The 18,265-nt window shown below is 39.9% G+C and overlaps 1 protein-coding gene and 1 pseudogene across 2 annotated transcripts in view; both read right to left on the reverse strand.

Moving 5' to 3' along the window:
* GABRG3 (gamma-aminobutyric acid type A receptor subunit gamma3) overlaps positions 1–18,265 on the reverse strand; it is a 764,363-nt gene that overhangs the window by 480,446 nt on the left and 265,652 nt on the right. The window lies entirely within an intron of this gene.
* On the reverse strand, positions 15,554–15,899 carry LOC113910132 (annotated as a pseudogene).

Here is an 18,265-nt window from a genome sequence, read left to right on the forward strand (position 1 = left end):
ATCATGATCTCAAGGGTCCTGGGATGGAGCCCTGCACTAGGCTCTGCACTCAGCAGGTAGTCAGCCTAAGATTCTTTCCCTCTGTCTCTCGTCCCCCCCCCCAGTAAATAAATAAATCTTTAAAAAAAAGAAAAATTAAATTTCCTTACTACCTATAGCCTACTGACAAGTCCTTGAAACAGGCAGAGTGACATTCCTCTAGGAACTCAGCTGCCTTGATTTAATACTTGGCTAAGGGCAAAGGCAATCTTAGCCCAACCTCCAGGATCCTGTGAATCTACTTTAACGTATAAAAATTACTTTGGAAATTTCCTTTATTATGTTAGCAATCATCCCCCAAGTATATGACCTACCGATATACATCTGAAGGGACTCATGACTAGGGTTTTATTAGACAGTAATAAATGACCTTTTTCTAACAATAGCTAGCCCCCTCAAGGTCTTGGAAACTTTGCTTCCAAAATTCCTTAGAGATTTATGCTACCCCTAACTCCCTTCCAACTTGAAAGTATATAATCAGCCACCCTTCACGATCCCAGGGCAGCAGCTCTTTCTGCCCACCGGTCCTGTCCCCATGCTTTAATAAAACCACCTTTTGTACTGAAGACGTCTCAGGAATTTTTTCTTGACCAATGGCTCTGAACCCCACCACTTCAAACCATTTCAAATATAACTATATTTGGAGAGAAGGCCTTTATGGAAGTAATTAAGGCTAAAATGAGGTCATAAGCATGAGGCTCCAGTGAGATAGGATTAGTGTCCTTATATGAGTCTCTGCCATGTGAAGACACAGAAAGAAGGCTGCGATCTGCAAGATAGGAAAGGAGGTCCTACCAGGAACCCAACTGGCTGGCACCTTGATCTTGGACTTCCCAGCCTCCAGAACTGTGAGACGATAAATTTCTGCTGTTTAAGTAACCCAGACTATGGTATTTTGTTATTGTAGTCTGAGAAGACTAAAACAAACCTTAAAATACCAAACCAAAACAATTTTGTGCATTTGGTTGGTCAGTCTGAATCTTGAGCCCTATCTAAATATTAGAGAATTTTCAGAGGCCATAAGTTCTGTGTCTATGCTAACAGAGACAGCATTAGTGTTAGTCAGTGGGTTTGGAGCCAGGGAGAATGAAGGAAGAAATAGAAGAACAAGGAACAAAAACAGAGCTGCTGGTGGTGGTGTTTTCCAATAATCTCTAGAACTGACCCTGCTTGAACCCTTGTAAGAATGTGCATGTGCAGTCCACAATAACCAAACTGTGGAAAGAGCCAAGATGTCCATCGACAGATGAATGGAGAAAGAAGAAGTGGTATATATACACAATGGAATATTATGCAGACATCAAAAGGAATGACATCTTGCCATTTGCAACGACGTGGATGGAACTGGAGGGTGTTATGCTGAGTGAAATAAGTCAATCAGAGAAAGACATGTATCATATGACCTCACTGATATGAGGAATTCTTAATCTCAGGAAACAAACTGAGTGTTGCTGGAGTGGTGGGGGGTGGGAGGGATTGGGTGGCTGGGTGATAGACATTGGGGAGGGTAAGTGCTATGGTGAGCACTGTGAATTGTACAAGACTGATGAATCACAGATCTGTACTTCTGAAACAAATGATGCAATATATGTTGAGAAAAAAAAAAGAAGAAGAAGATAGCAGGAGGGGAAGAATGAAGGGGAGTAAGTCGGAGGGGGAGACGAACCATTAGAGACGATGGACTCTGAAAAACAAACTGAGTGATCTGGGGGGGTGGGGGGATGGGTTAGCCTGGTGATGGGTATTAAAGAGGGCACGTTCTGTGTGGAGCACTGGGTGTTATGCACAAACAATGAATCATGGAACACTACATCAAAAACTAATGATGTAATGTATGGTGATTAACATAACAATAAAAATTATTAAAAAAAAGAATGCACATGTGCATGTGCACACACACAGAGTATAGATTCACCTTAGAAATGGGATCTAAGTTGGGGTGAAGATAATAGGGTAAATGATGATGTGGTTGGAGCCCTAAGTTGAGCTTGAGGGTATGAAAGGAGTCAGGGTTGGCTAACAGAAATGGGTTGATCAATGAATCTCGAGAAGGTGAATGCAAGCTACAGTATAGGAAAGTCTAGTACTTTACCAGAGGGGCACTGGGCCACCTGAGGATGGAAATGCATTTGAAAACAACTGTCACTAAGTGATCTGGGAGAATATTACAGCTGCTATCTTGTTCAGTGTCTCTTTGTTTTTTGTTTTTCCACTCAGGCCATTTGCCTGTCTGTTCTCAGTTGCTGTTGAAAGGTATAAATCTACTCAGTCTTCTAAACTAACAGTTCCCACAGCTTTACTTAGATATTAATAAGTTTCTTCAGAAAGAGTGTGGTGGTCATGCCCAATTTATCACTATCACCCCTAGATGCCAGCTAACATCTTCATGAACTCTCTGTGACATGAAGATGAAGTACATTGAGCCCAGTGTTTCCCGGGGAAAGCCAAAGATCCAAGGATGTTCCAGCAGGCAGTCTACCAGCAAGCACAATGCACTCAGAGGTAGAACTGCTCTGACTCCTCAGAGCTGCCTTCAGTTACATCTAAAAGGTGATGAACTTACTGTGACAGCAGAGGACAGTTTGGTAACAGAGATTAAAAACAGAGGCACTGTTTTGAGTCATACCAGGCTGAAGAGGGAACTGTTCCCCTTCCCCACCTTACATCATTACGTTGTTTCCTTTTCCAAGCACCCCGTGCTGCTTCTGACCTCCACATACTGTGGCATTTGAAGTTCATGACATGAAAGGATAAGGAACAAGTGGCAACAAATAGGGAATCAAACTTTTGAAGACACAAGATAAATGGGTTCCTGACCCAGGAATAGAACCCTAGGGTGTTGTGTTTCTTTGTACTCTGGAAAGAGGTGAATTCTGAACATTTTCAAACTGGAAATTGCTCACTTGGGTACTTCTTGATTAAAGTTTTCATACTATAGCAGAGGAGAAAAAGATAAATTTCTTGGGAGTCAGACTAAGCATCAAACCATGAGGATTTCATCACAAAAATCAGAGGAATTTGTTATGCAAAGAAGTTAGTAGACCGAAAATAAGTGATTACAAAACTGGTGGCACCGTTATCAACAAAAATGGAAAAAGCACAATGCCCCTTTTTTGAATGTGACTAATGCATTATTATCGTGGACACATACAATGAATGCATAGTGACACTGCCTTGCAAGGGGCATGGGACAATGCATGGGACATTGTTGCAAGCTGCTCTTAGAGGGAAGACTGACAACACTGCTTTTCTAGATTGCTAAACTGGACATGTTCCAAAATGGCAAATCGTGGCACTTCCTTGATGATACTATTTTCATTTACAAAATAAGTAGTATTTTTGATTCTGGCATTGATTTGTATTTCTGAAGAGGAATTTCATATTTTCTGACATTTAGGCTTGTATGAGTTGTGGTTTTTAACCAAGAGTAAGTATTAACTGAGTCAATAATACTCATAATCTCTGTTGGAGCATCTATAAGATGCCTCATATCATTTTCCATGGTTTGGTTAAGCTAGTCTTCTTGGCAGCCCTGCAAAGTTTTTAGAAAGAGATTGAAATGTGGGACGACTGGGTCGCTCAGTTGGTTAAGCGTCTGCCTTCGGCTCAGGTCATGATCCCAGGGTCCTGGGATCAAGTCCCACATCGGGCTCCATGCTCAGTGTGGAGCTTGTGTGCTCTCTCTCTGGCAAATTAATTGAAACAATTAATTAATTTAATAAAAAAAGAGATTGAAATGCATTGAAGCAGTTAAGGAGTGTTCCTCTGCTTAATGAACCACAGAAATGAGACACACCCAGGTAGGTGTGACACAAGCCAAACTGATGTAGGAAACAAAGACAAAAGAAAAATTATTAGATTTCCTTACTACTTGCAGCCCATTGACAGGTCCTTAAAACAGGTGGAGTGACATTCTCCTAGAGTGACATTACCTAGGGACTCAACTGCTTGGATGTTGACACTTCGCTAAGGGCATAAAGCAAGCTTAGCCTGCCCCCCCCCCACCCCAACCAGGATCCTGTAAGTCTACTTTAACATATAAAAATTCCTTTGGAAACTTCCTTTATCTCTACCCACCCCCCCCAAAGATACATGTTGGCAATCATCCCCTAAGTGTATGACTCACCGATATACATCTGAAGGGTCTCAGTGAGTAAGGGACAGGCAAGGCTAGGTAGGGAGAGATAGATAGGGGGCTATGTGATCAAGCTCACAGAAATGCTGAGACATAATGAAACCAGAGATAAGGGAACAAACCAAATCACCCTGCCCTTGGTGTCAGAGGTAGGGAGCTTTTATAACAGTCATTTGTGACCAACAAAGAATGAGCAGACCCCAAAGAAGATGTGAGCCATTAAAGATTTTATCACCAGTCCTTACTCTAAACAAGACATCACAAGAATGTTAAGGCCACAGGCTTTCTGGTCAGTTCTAAATAAAAGACTGTCAGTGGAGGCCCACATTGGCAACCCTGTTGGGACCCCTCTCACTCCTGAGAGCTTTTTCTATATCCTTGCTTTATAAAACTCTATTGCTTTACTCACTCTCCTTTGTCTGCAAGATTCATTCTTTGACTCCGTGAGAGAGGAACCTCACTTTCCCACTTCAAAACCAACTCTTCCACACAATATCCATTAATTCAAGAGTCATAACTTGAGCATTGTCACTGATGCTCTTCGTGGCTTTATTTAAAATCAGGCATTGAATTCAGCATTTGAATCCCAGAATTTTCCAAGCTCTCCTTCCAGTGGAAAATCACACAGTGGTACATGACATATTGGGATTGGACACTCCCAACTCTTTCAGCTCTCTGCCATGCAAGTTCTCAGACTTGTACTCTCTGGGCACTGCTTCTGGGAAGCCTTTCTGACTTTCAAAAGCAGAGGCAATCACAGTGTTAAAACAATTAAACAGATAGGCTAATAGACCGGTGGCTCTAATGCCTTGGTGGTTTCTGTAAGCAAACCGAAACCTAAGCCAGAGTCAAGTCCTATAAATGCATTGGTATTCCAGAAAATGAAATTTAAGGGATGCCTGGGTGGCTCAGTTGGTTAAGCATCCACCTTCAGCTCAGGTCATGATCCCAGAGTTCTGGGATCAAGTCCCACGTCAGGCTCCCTGCTCAGTGGGGAGCCTCCTTCTCCCTCTGCCTGCCGCTCCCCCTATTTGTGTGCTCACTCTCTCTGTCTCTCTGACAAATAAATAAATAAAATCTTTTAAAAAAAAAGAAAATGAAATTTAAGAACAAGCAAACATAAACAGTCAGCTAGGCTTTCCCAAATAAGGAAACTGCTTAAGCTATAACTAATCAAATCATTTCCTTGTTTTGCTTCCATGTCTGCTCCTTAAAAGCTTTGCCCCTATGATGAGGGAACAGAAGTCAAGCTGAGGACAAAGCAGAAGCTGACACCCCTCAACCCCCCCCCCACCATGGGATATATGTGAAATTCCTCAGGCACTCTTGGCTACCCTAAAGGAAAAACAAATAGTTAACTTACAGAGATCACAATCCTACAAGACATGAGTCTCCCTCAGTTTACAAATGTTTTAGCAATCTACAAGAACCAAAGCATTCCTATCATCAATGATTTAGCTTCCAAAAGGAAATGTAGATACGATTAAATGCCCTTATAACCTGCAGCCCATTGACAGATACTTGAAGTGGGCAGAGTGTATTCCTCCAGGAAGCTCCCAACTATCTTCATGTTAATGCCTTGTTAGAGGGAAAAACAACCTTAACTTGACAATGGCAAGTCTTCTGGTATCTTCTAGGTCCTCTTTTGCATGTGAAAGTTCTTTTGAAAGCTCCCTTTTTCCTTACCTCCCCTAACCCCATAGTATATAATCAGCCACCCATTACAACCCCCATGCAGCAGCTCTTTCCGCCCATGGGTCCTGTCCCCGGCTTTAATAAACCACCATTTTGCACCAAAGATGTCTCAAGAATTCTTTCTTGGTCATTGACTCCGGACTCCATCCCACTGAACCTCACCTATATTCCAAAACCACATCACCTTGTTCCTGTCATTGGGGCGCTCTTAACCACTTCTGGGTTGGCACTGCCTGACTCGAATTGATGTTTGCGTAAATAAAGTTAAAATTTCAACATGCCTCAATCTAACTTTTAACACTAGAAATAAACCACAAATGTTTAAAGTAACAATAAAACTATCCTTAGTATAAAAGATCTCTTGTTCTTTTAGCCATAGTTCCTCGTACTTTATAACTGCTGAACTCATCATGTTCTGTTATGATGATTTCCTAATTTCCTAATGTCTCCTTCGGTGGCATAACTAGCATGACCTGGGATGACACCAGGCTATTCAGTAAACACTAGTTCATAAATAAGTTGTTAAAGAATAAATATTATTACCTTTCTTAAGCTCACAGTAGTTTTTTGGTGCTAATAAGTGCTAGAGCCCCGTTACATTCATTCTATAGCTGTGTTTCTTGGGATTGAACTGTTAAAATATAAGTGTAAAATGGGTGGGTGGTCAAGTTAGCTGGGGGATGCTGACTGCTGGCTCTTTCTTTAAGAAATTCATTATTATATGCATTGCTATTATATATATGTGTGTGTGCATTGCATTAGCATACCAAAGAGTGTGATGATTTCTTAAAAGAAAAAAAGGAACAGATTTTCACTACGTTGTATACCTGGAACTAATGAAACACTGTATGTCAATATATTTTAATAAATTTTTTTTTTGTAAAGGAACAAGTTTAATTTTACTTAGGAGACAAATTTAAGCTACAGAATGTCTTTTTTGCTTGTTTATTATTATTTTTTCAGCATTTCTATTTACACAGGTCAAAATAAGTTTCCCTAATACCAGCTTTGGGCTTCAAGTCTTTTTTTTTTTTTAAGCTCCAAGCCTTTTTAATGAAAGGTTGCTAAGAGCTACTCTCTAAGCCTTTTTTTTTTTTTTTTTTTTGGTTTGCCCCAGACCTGCTGCTCCAAGCCATTCTGCTGGGTGGCTCTGCAGGTGTGCTTAAAAGGAAGGGACAATGGCTCTTTTCTTTCATTGTAACCAGCAGTTAGAGGTGAACTAGAAATGTTTAAAGCAACAACTGAACTATTCTTAGCACAAAGGTCAGGATGCATTGTGAGGGAAAGAGAATAAAGGCATCCCTTCTTTAGGACAATCCTGAGGGATGCTGAACCACCAAGGGCCCATTTGCCTTGCTTTCTGGCGTTTGTTTTGTTTTATCTTCTCCTCTGAGAACATGTCTGTAATGTCTCCATAAGAGGCATATGTCTAGGCTATGTCTAATTATATACTAATTTTAATTTAAAACATTATTGGGCCATGGAATTAGAATGTCTGCATCGTTTCTGGATTTCCCCAAATTCCCAATGCAAAACAAACAGATCGATGGGGATAGTATATGGAAAACTCATGGATAATATCTTTGAACGAAACAGACAATTGTCAGGGAATAGCCTGAGCCCTAAAATACTGGTGGTGGCCACATCGGTAGCTGGGGTTAGTGTGGGGTGTTGGGGTCATGGATGATGCAGGAGATACCTGAGGTCCCATAGGCTGCCCACCAGGTTCCATCCTTCCTAAAGGAGGATTTGGCCCCTGATAGAAACCAGGTCCATGGGTCAGCAAATGATGGTGAAACCAGAAGTCAGTGCAGACCCCAAACTGTAGGTAAATGCAGAAAGTGTGCCTGGCAGAGGGGCTGATGGATTGCCCCTCTGGGCAGGGAACTCTGTGATGGTCACAAATACTAGATGGTTGCAAAAGCAGGGTGTCCCTTGAATAGGGCAGAAGCCCTGGGCCAGGAAAAACAAAGTGCCCCTGGGATGGGGTGAGAGGGGTGCAAAAGAAGGGGATCCCAGAGAGATGGACAAACATCAAAATCCACTATCCCCAGGGAAAGGCCTGGTGGAAGACTGACAAATGTGGGGCTAACCCTTGGTCCCAACTGCTTTCTTTAAACACTATGTATTTCCTAGCTCTGAACCATAGAAGGTTCTAGAAACTGTGACCTCCGAATAATAGCAAAGCCCAACCATAGGTGCCTGATGTTATTTTCTAAAAGCCATTCCCTACCGAATCGGGGCAGAGCTCCAGAGAGGGATAATTGATTCCAGGGCTTGAGAAAGAAATGTGAAAAGAGATTCTGGGACGTCCTGAGGAGAGTCATGTCAAAAGTCACAGAAGCCAACTTGTGGGGGCTTCCATTCTCTAAAGATAGGAATATGTGAGAATCAAAAGGTAACCATTGTAACTGACTGAAATGCACTGAATATATAAGAAGGCTGAATTTCTAATGATATTTAACAAGGTGCCAGGGTGAGGAGGGAAAGAGGAGAGACAGAAGGAAAAGGAAAAGAACGAGGGGCAAGAGGAGCAGGAGGAGAGAGAAAAGAACAGTCACTGGGCGACACTGGAGATAACTGGGGCACCGCTCTCTCTGCAAACTGGCAACTGGAGGGAAAGATCTCCACATTTATCCTCCATTTCCTATACAGTAGTCTTTCCAGGTAACCAAATAGTTCTAATTGAGGAAGAGAAGTAGTTTTGCACCGAGAAACTCTAGCTATTAAAAGTGGAAGAGATGGCACACCTGATGTGATGCAGTATTTGCAATTCAGAGAAGGGGGGCAATAGAAAAAGTTAAATGGCTCAGTGAGAAAGAAAACTGCCAAATGTCTTCAGCAAATCAGCATGAGATAGGAAAACTGAAGGGCTCCATAAAAATCTGCTTTTTCTCCTTCTCCTGCTTCAATTCTTGCTAGGACCTGCACTTCCATCCCACTTGACATATGCCTTGTAATGCAAATAGCATATGTCCTCCTTGTAAGGGACAAAGAGTTTATGATTTCTCTAGAACAGATGACATCTAAGGAAGGACCAGATGAGAACGACTGGATAAAGTGATCATATGTGTATTCCAGATCACCAGAGCTAGACATCTCAATGCCAAGACCCCTGGCTCCAAAGAATAACACCCAGGCCCTCATCTTTGTTCTAACCAGTTCCTGGATGCCCAAGAGGACATGGACACAAGACCACTGTCCTCAGTAAAAACTCTCAGACTCCAAAGACGAGACTCTCTCCTTTCCTTTCTGAGTCTCCCAGACACTCTGTCTGTATCTGCACTCCCTCTATATCTTCAATAAACTCTGCTTTCACCTCCTGCTGGCTTGTTTGATTTCCATCCTGTGTGCAAGGGACCCTGTTGGCTGGTCCTGTGGGACCCCATCTGGGTCCTCTGACCTGGCTTGCTGGCATCATATGCTACGGAAAACAAGCAGATCGAGGTTCTGCTGGAGAACAAAGGACATTCAACAGACATGTGGGTATTTCCAAGTGTGGACAGTGGAGTCTGATACTGCTTTAAGCCAGGCAGCCACACAAATGCATTTGAATGTGGACTGGGGATTACATACAGGATGTCAGAGAAATACCAGGAATTTTTTTGGTAGTATAATAGCATTGTTGTTAGGTGTTAAAAGTCCATATTTTTGCTAAAAATTATGGACCTGTGTGTTACAGTCTTTGGAGCAAGGAATGCTATTCAGAATTTCCACACTAGGTGTCCACCCCTCCCCCTGCCCCCTAACCCTCTCCCTTTCTTATAAAACCATACCAACTGTATCCAGATGGCTTGGAATTGCTAGTCAAAGGAGCAGACATAATGGGTATTTGCGTTTGGGTTATCTTCTGAACACCGCTAGAATGCAGAAAATTCCCGCTGAACTGCTAATGGGACTCTAACTGCATACAACATTTCCCTACACCAATAAAGAGAATCACATCCAGAACATTTTGAAATGAAGTAGGTAGTTAAAATGCAACAAGAAGAAAGCCCTGACATATCAACTTTAGAGTTAGCAAATGATTATAGACTTTTAGAATGGTGCATTATATGCCTCTGTCACAAGAAATGAGTCTAACTGTTTGATGGAGTGTTGCTCTCCTAATATGGGAGTGAGGCTTGCAAGCGGAAAAAGAATTTCTCTAGGTGCATTCACACATGGATAAGTGAAATTCAGGCCACCCAGATGATGATGGGGTACAAACTGTTGCTGGCAATCTGACAGTCCTCATCTGATAGAGTGGCTGGATGCCTTGCACAGTATTCCCAGACTCACCAGTTAATTCTGAGATGACAGTTTGCAAAAGAGGAATGAGACCATGATTTCCAGGTACAGAGACCTGAACTAGGAGGCTGTCTGTGGACTAAAGGCCCTTCTCTGAAGGTCTGAGTAGCCCGGAAATCCCTGGATCCCTGGAGGGGGAGTAAGGTGCCTGCCCAGTAATGACTGGGATTAAACTGAGTGATGGGGCTTGCAGTCATACTTAACTTGACTAAAAAGGAATCAGTGGACTTTTCTGGCTCACAGAGGTTAGGAGTTGCAGGTGCAGCCTGCTACATGCATTAACTAAATGAGGTGGCACTACAGAAGTCCCTGTCCAGCTCCACCTGTCCTGTTGAAACTTGGAGCTAAAGGACAGAGAAGATCCCGTGGAAGTAGTAACAAAAGTGTCAGAGAGGAGTTCAGTACGCAAAAGTGCAGGATAGTGACTTGTCTAAGTTACACATGTCATGGTTCTGAGCCAATGAGTTTCAAAGGAGGAAAGGGGAGTGAAGGTCAGTGTGTAACCCAGCGCTGACAATACCCAGAGAAATTTTACAGCCAGGAAAGCCATCATCCTGAGAACTAAAGATCTTCCAGGATTTCACAGGGGCAACAACTCCATGCATTCGGGGAAGCTTCACCTCTCAGCACCAACACTATATAAGAAATGTTGTGCCAGGTGACAAGAGAGGGAAATATTTTCTCTCCTTCTATCTCTCCCTCTTCCTCTCTCTCTTTTCTCTCTGCCTTTCTCTTGTTCTCCCTATACTACACACACACACACACACACACACACACACACACACACACACACACACACAATTTGGGGAGAAAGGCAATTGGCATGGCAGGTACTTTTGGGCAAATCTACCAGGAATAATGATTCAATAGGAACATTTATATGCAACACTATTCCTTTATTTCTAGCTGTTACATTGGGCCAAGTGAAAGAAAAATAATTTTTATTTAATATTAAAAGAAATCATTACTTAAAGTGAATGGGTTTCATGATTTTTGACTGATATAGAATCTCAAAGCTATAATTTATTTCTTAATTTAGGATCATGGATTCTAAAATACTGGTGTTTCATCTGCCTTACCAAATTATGGACTATAATTTTAGGAGAAACTTTTGATGATCTGGCTCTAACATCGAACCCACCCAACCCACTGCTGAGCAGTGAAATCTGTGCTTCTATGCCCTGAGACACTAGGCCTCTCATCCTATCCTTCCCTTGTCACCCCAGCACCAGACCATGCCCAGCTCTTTCTTTTTTGTCACCCGCCCTGGTGAAGTCTGAGTCAGCTACAGAGCGAGAGCTAAAAGCCCAATCTGGAAGGGACAGACTTGAAAGTAGTAATTATATATTTTCAATTTGAAAACTGCTTGAGTTGAGAGATTCAAAATCTATTTGGGGAATGCATAAATAATATACTGATAATTGGCACATTTTTTACATCAGCCTTCCTATTTTAAACACTCATTTAAAACAACTGGCAAAAAAATGCTAACAAAATAAAAATGAAATCTTATTTCTTGCACACATCTTATTTGTCACAATCTTTACATGATTCCACTGTCATGATTTCAAAATAATCAAGAGCGCTAATACTGCTATTGAAAAATGGATGTATTAGGTAATTAATTTGAGTATTTGGTCCATTTACATTTGATGTGATTATTGGTATATTTCTGTTTGCCTTCCATCTTGTTATTAGTTCTCTATTTTTTCTATCTGTTCTTTATTCCTTATATTTCTTTTATGTCTTCTTTTGGATCAACTAAGGATTTTTTCATATTTTACCATATCTCCTTTATTTGTTTTTAAGCTACATCTCTGTGTTTTTTTTAAATTTGTGGCTCTGTGGTTTACAATATGCATCTTTTAATTTATCAATGTCTATTATAAACTAGTATTATATTATTTACATATCACATTATATTAGAAACTAAAAGAGTATATGCTTCCAATTACTCTCTCTTGTCCTTTGTGCTATTATTGTCACATGTTATTTCCGTATATATTAAACTTAATTCTACATTGTTATTACTTGTTCTTTAAATGGTCAATTGTCTTTTGAAGAAATTAAGAAATAAGAAGTGTTTTAAATTTGCCTATATATTTACATTTATCTGAGCTCTTCAATCCTTCAGTGGACAACTTCCATTTGGTATAATTTTCCTTCAACATGAAAAAATTCCTTTCATGTTTCTTGTAGTTCATCCCTGCTGGTGATGAATTCTTTCACTCATTAATCATATAATATCTTACTCTCACCTTCATTTCTGGAAGATATTTTCCTTAGATCTAGAATTTTTTCTAGATCTTAGGACTGTATAAGTATAAAAGGCTAGTATAATAATGTTCATAGTTGCTTAATTTGTAATAGCCTAAAACTGGGGACAACTAAAATTTCTCTCAGTAAGTACACAGTTAGGGAAGCTGTGGTACATCCATACTATGGAATATCACTCAGCAGGAAAAAGGAATAAACTAGTTATTCACTCTACAACTTAGATGGTACTTAAGGACACTGCTGAGTGGAAAAAAAAAATAGCCAATCTCATAAGGTCACATACTGTGTGATTCCATTTATATAACATGCTCCCAAGGAAGAAAAGTGTAGAAATGGAAAACAGAGTAGCAGTTGTTGGGGTTAGAAATTCAGAGTGTGACCATAAAAAGGCAGTAGGAGAGAGATCTTTGTAGTGATGGAACAGGGTGAGGGAACGGTTTTGTATCTTCATTGAGGTTGTGGGTACAGAAATATACACATGTGATAAAATGGCATTAAACTATATCCATCCACACACTATAGCAATGCCAATCTCATGGTTTTGACACTGTAGTTATATAAGATGTAACCTTTGGGGAAAACTGGGTGAGGGGTACAAAGGACTTCTCTACACTAGTGCTGCATTTTCCTGTAATTATTTAAAATAAAATATTTATTTAATAAATGCAAATAAAATAAATGTATTTTATTTTAAATAATTATTATTTATTTGAATATATTTATAGTTATTACAAAATGAAAAGTTTAAAAAAATCATGAAAAAACTCACAAAAGTGTTGCTGTCCTGATGACTTTGAAGTTACCTATGGTAGCTTTAAAATTCATGAAAAATCTGCAATCTATCGTATAACACATCATATTTGTTTTAATATAAACTGATGTTTTAGATTACTTATGTTAGAAGTACATGAAAGCTTTATTTTCTGCTCTTCCAGCCATACTTCAAAATCCCCCAGTCTGAGGAAGTTTAGACTCAGCCTCCATTGGGTTGAAGCTAGTCTCTGCCATTCTCAGTCTTGTACTCCCCAAATAATAATCTTTGTAAACAACAGTTTTCTTATCTGAAAAATAGAGGCAAAAATTGTGTTTGAAGGGTCACTGTCAGATTTGGAGATGATAAACACAGCACCTATGATAGCTTCTGACATCCAGTGCTCACATGTTGTAACTACATACTCCTAAAGTAGGTGCACCGTAGGTATGCATGTGTAATATATATTTTTAATCATATGAAAACTCACATAAAGTCACCTATTTAACCAAAAACATTGTTTTCAGGGTAAAATATCTTTTTTCTGCTCTTCTAAAAATGAAATTTACTAATCAGAGAGGGGGAAAAAAACTCTCAAGGATCACAGAGAAGAGTAAAAAAGATTATGAATTCACTTTTTTTAAGAGACATTAAAATCCTCTTTAATGTCTAAAACATTTAAAATAATATTCAAATCTATATATTAAGAATTAAAAACAAGAGGGGAGGGGAGGTAAAAAAATAAGTAGGGAAGGAAGAGTTAAAGATGTCCTCAGAAATGAAAAGAGTTTCCAAGAGAAAATTAAGAACAAGAGTGGAAATACCTATGGAAGAAAGGAGAGGAAATGGGAGAGATGGGGTGGAAGCCCACAGTAAAATAATAGGAATAAAGAGGAATTATTAGACCTTGAGAAAATTCTAAAATCTTGGGCAAATGTCATTGTCACATAGTGTCTCCCTTGAGACAGCTGTCTTAGAAGATTTTAACTTGCCTTATTGCTCTTTGAAATTCCCAGTAAGCTCTCTCATCATTTTTTATGGTTCTTCACCTATTTTCTGAAAGATAACAGAGAATCCACTGAGTAGGAGAGGGAAAAAGATGTCCTCTAGTCTCCAATAGTAAACTGAGGAATATCACACACATGGAGTGAAAGTAAAAATCCAGAATACTGTTATCCTTGATTAAATTCCAGCCTTGGAAATAGCTGAAAGAATTACCTGCCTCTAGCTAGTCATTCAATTTCCACTTTTCTGAGTTTAATGCTATTTCAAATACTATCTATATCTTTTCTATCAAAAGGAATAATTTTGGAATTAGAAAAGGTAGAATGTTAAAAAGAATGATGATGACTGACAAATATCATTTATTGGGTATTTACTGCACCCCAACTCCACCAGGGACATTATGCATTGTGTCTTATTTAATTACTATTTATTGTAATATATTAACAATTAACATTTATTGAGAGCCAAATAAGTATGAGCATGCTGCTTTATTTACATGCATTATTTCATTGACCCTTACACTTTCATATGAGAAAAGTGAAGTAGAGAGGAGTCAAGTACCTTGCTCACATTCATTTAAATAGAAAGTGATAGTGCTGTGTTCCAGTTCATCTTTCTTTGACCATTTTCAGGACTCCATTTATTCAATAATTCTTTAACTGTTTACAGGGCATTACGTTAAAAGGATGTGGTAACTGGCCTCTTGTAACTAACTGTAAGTAGCTTTCTTATGGTCATAGAGCCAACAGGTGGCTTAGCTGAGCCTCAAACCCAGGTCTGTCTGACTGCAAAACCTTGTTCTTTATCCTTATGACCAACCATCTCATCATTGAGGTAACTGAGGCTCACTGGAGTTAAGTTATAGTACTTGAAATAACGAACACTTCAATCTCCTAAACTAGGCAACCACATGCATTTATACAGCAAGTGTTTATTACATTCTGGGCACTGTTTTCAGTACTTTCAGCCACATTTTACAATCCTAATGTTTTGTAATAGATATTTCCATTCTGTTAGTAAGGAAAATACATTCCAAGGAGGTGTCTGGCTTGAAAGTCTTAACCCAAGCTCCTTGCTGCCTCCCTTTTAGGTTTTCCCAGCCTTCCGGATGTGGGCAATAAGCAAGGTTGACCAGGAGAATGAATCAAGTCATAAACTTCAGTCTGACACCAAAGGAATGTGAAGTGGATGAACTGAATTAAGATTTTCATGTGGATTTAACACACTTTGGCCAAGAAGAGGCAAAAAAAAGTAAGACTTGATTCCACAGGAAATGGAGAAACTTTGAAAGCTTTTTATTTTTTATTTTTGTTTTTAAAACAAGCTGTGGCCAGTTTTATCAAAGAAAAATTTTGCGTGATTTACTTTTCACCAGTCTGTTCTGGCATGCTTCTAATGATATCAGAATCACCTGGATCAATGATAGCCAGTGTGCATACTCTGCAGTATTTCCCACATGCTGTGCCCAATTCAATATTATTGCCGCTGTAGTGATGGGCACCAGTTTTGGCCAACATGGCATAGTATTCTATTTCAGATTTCCTCAAGGCTGGGCAGTTGTTGGCAGGGAGGACCAGTTTCGCTTTGCCATGTCTGATCATTTTCAGAGTGCTTGTACCCCAGCACGTACTTTCCACTTTTCATAACAAGCTGGAGCCTGGAGTCGACGGACTCCAGCAACTTTTTCGTCTTCTTTGCGGCCACCATCCTCCTGCCTTAGATGCCGGAGGGTCCCAACCCAAAGCAGCCGCCAAAATGGCCGGAAGAGAGAAAGGAAAGAGTTCCCACAATGCAAAGCCCTTCACTGCCTGAAAGCTTTTGAAAAGGAAAATACCAGGATAAAATCTGTGCTTCAGCAAACTGGATCTGCTGCAACATATGGGAAGACAAGCAAGTGGCAGGGTCTGGAGACATCGGGAATGTCCCAGGTAAGAGGATATGAGAACCTGAATTGGACCTTGGGATTTAAAAGGAGGACACAGCTGCCAGATAGGTAGGATTACCAAGTCTTAGAACTTGGTTGGATATAAAAATATAAGTTAAAGATAGCAATAAATGTTAATGGTAAGTGAAGCCCAGAAAAGCAATGGGAGGCAGGAGAATTTTAGAACAGGAGATGGTGCTCTCTAGTGAGCTTTAGAAATAATGAGAGATCCAGGGGGCGCTAATAGCAGGAAAATGTAAGGCTAAAATGGACTTCCAGGAAGCTTTAGCCGTGGAAGGTGACATTTAGTTGTTAAAATTTTAGGTTTAAAGTTTCAGGTTCAAGAGAATTACCTCCATATAGATGTTAACTACAAACCCTTCAAAGTGCAGAGAAGATAGCGGTTATGGAATAGTAGAAACTAGCACATGCTGTTATGATTTTCCTAACATTGAAATGGTAGGTTTGGGATAGACTGGTAAATCTAACAATCTCTCCTCAATGGTAAGAATAAATAATTATTGGGTGGTTGTTAAGCCTCTAGAAAAGGATACTCTAATCACTAGGAGTAAGATGGAATCAGTGAAAAAAAAAAAAGGTTATGGCAAACCATGCCACATCTTTTCAAGAGCTACCAAAATTGCAGGTCAGAGGAAAACCAGAGAGCCCATATGCCTTGATTTTTAGCAGGCGTTTGTGGACACTGAATGCTGTGGTGAGCACAGAAATGTGGCAGCTATATGCTGAGCAGTATAGAGGTTTAAAGAGGATTGGAGTCATGCGCAGAGAATAGAAGTTAATATCAGCTGAGAACATACTTCTCAGCATCATAAACATTTGTCACATTTGAAAACATGATGAAGATGTAGGAACATCATAACATTATGAACTATTGGGTTGAGCATTCTGTGGAGTAAGGGGAATATCTTAGCTGACATTAATGCCCAAAATATTGTCCCAGGTTATTGTGATCAATTTAAACTAAGAAGAACTTTTAAAGGGATAAGAAGTAAAAATTAAGTACATAATAACTGAATAAAAAGAGATCATGTAGCAGGAAATCATTTGAGAAAGGCCTCAGAGTTTGGGCTACAAACAAACTTTAAGCCAGCAAAAAATAAATAAATAACTAATTATTTAATTAAAATAAATTGCTAGTATAGACTCATGCTGCATAAATAGAAGTCTTTCATCCCTATTAAGGGCAGCAAAGGTGGTCCAGCATTGGTCACTGAACTGACTATATCTGGAGTCACTTCATGGTTGGAAAACTTATTTTTTTAAAGATTTTATTTATTTATTTGACAGAGAGAGAATACAAGTAGGCAGAGCAGCAGGCAGAGAGAGAGGGAGAAGCAGGCTCCCCGCCGAGCAGGGAGCCTGACACGGGGCTCAATCCCAGGACCCTGGGATCATGACCTGAGCCGAAGGCAGACGCTTAACCAACTGAACCACCCAGGCGCCCTGGAAAACTTATTTTTAAAAGTTCATTGCTGGGGGCGCCTGGGTGGCTCAGTTGTTAAGCGTCTGCCTTTGGCTCAGGTCATGGGATCCAGCCCGGCATTGGGTTCCCTGCTCCGCGGGAAGCCTGCTTCTCCCTCTCCCACTACCTGTGTTACCTCTCTCGCGGTGTCTCTCACTGTCAAATAAATAAATAAAAAATAACAATAAAAGTTCATTGCTAAACAGGAGGATTTCCAGTGGAAATTATTAGCAAGGTTGAATATTTTGAGGAATGAGATAGATAAAAACACTTATGTCCAACCAAGCTAATAAAGGGAATCTCATTGGGAGAAGAAAACAAAAGATTTTAAACCTTGAAAATGGAAGACTTATTGGTAATGGGATTATATTTTCAAATATTTAAAGACCTTAATATGCAAAGGCTAATTCCAGGAAGTAGAATTAGGAGCACTGGTTTGACAGATGTTAATGAGTAACTAGGAATATGCTTATGTGGGAGATATTTTAGCAAGATACTTGATTCAAAACCCTTTGGGCAGAAATACACCAGTCTTGGACATGCTAGCAAATGTCAAGGCCAAAATAACATGCATTTATTCCACAAATATTTTTTTAAGCTTTATAGTGACCCACACACTGGGTTTGGGGGTAGAGATGCACTGATAAATAAGAGAGACAGTCATGG

The sequence above is a fragment of the Zalophus californianus genome, chromosome 6 (assembly GCF_009762305.2).
Source record: "Zalophus californianus isolate mZalCal1 chromosome 6, mZalCal1.pri.v2, whole genome shotgun sequence".
Taxonomy (NCBI): Eukaryota; Metazoa; Chordata; class Mammalia; order Carnivora; family Otariidae; genus Zalophus; species Zalophus californianus.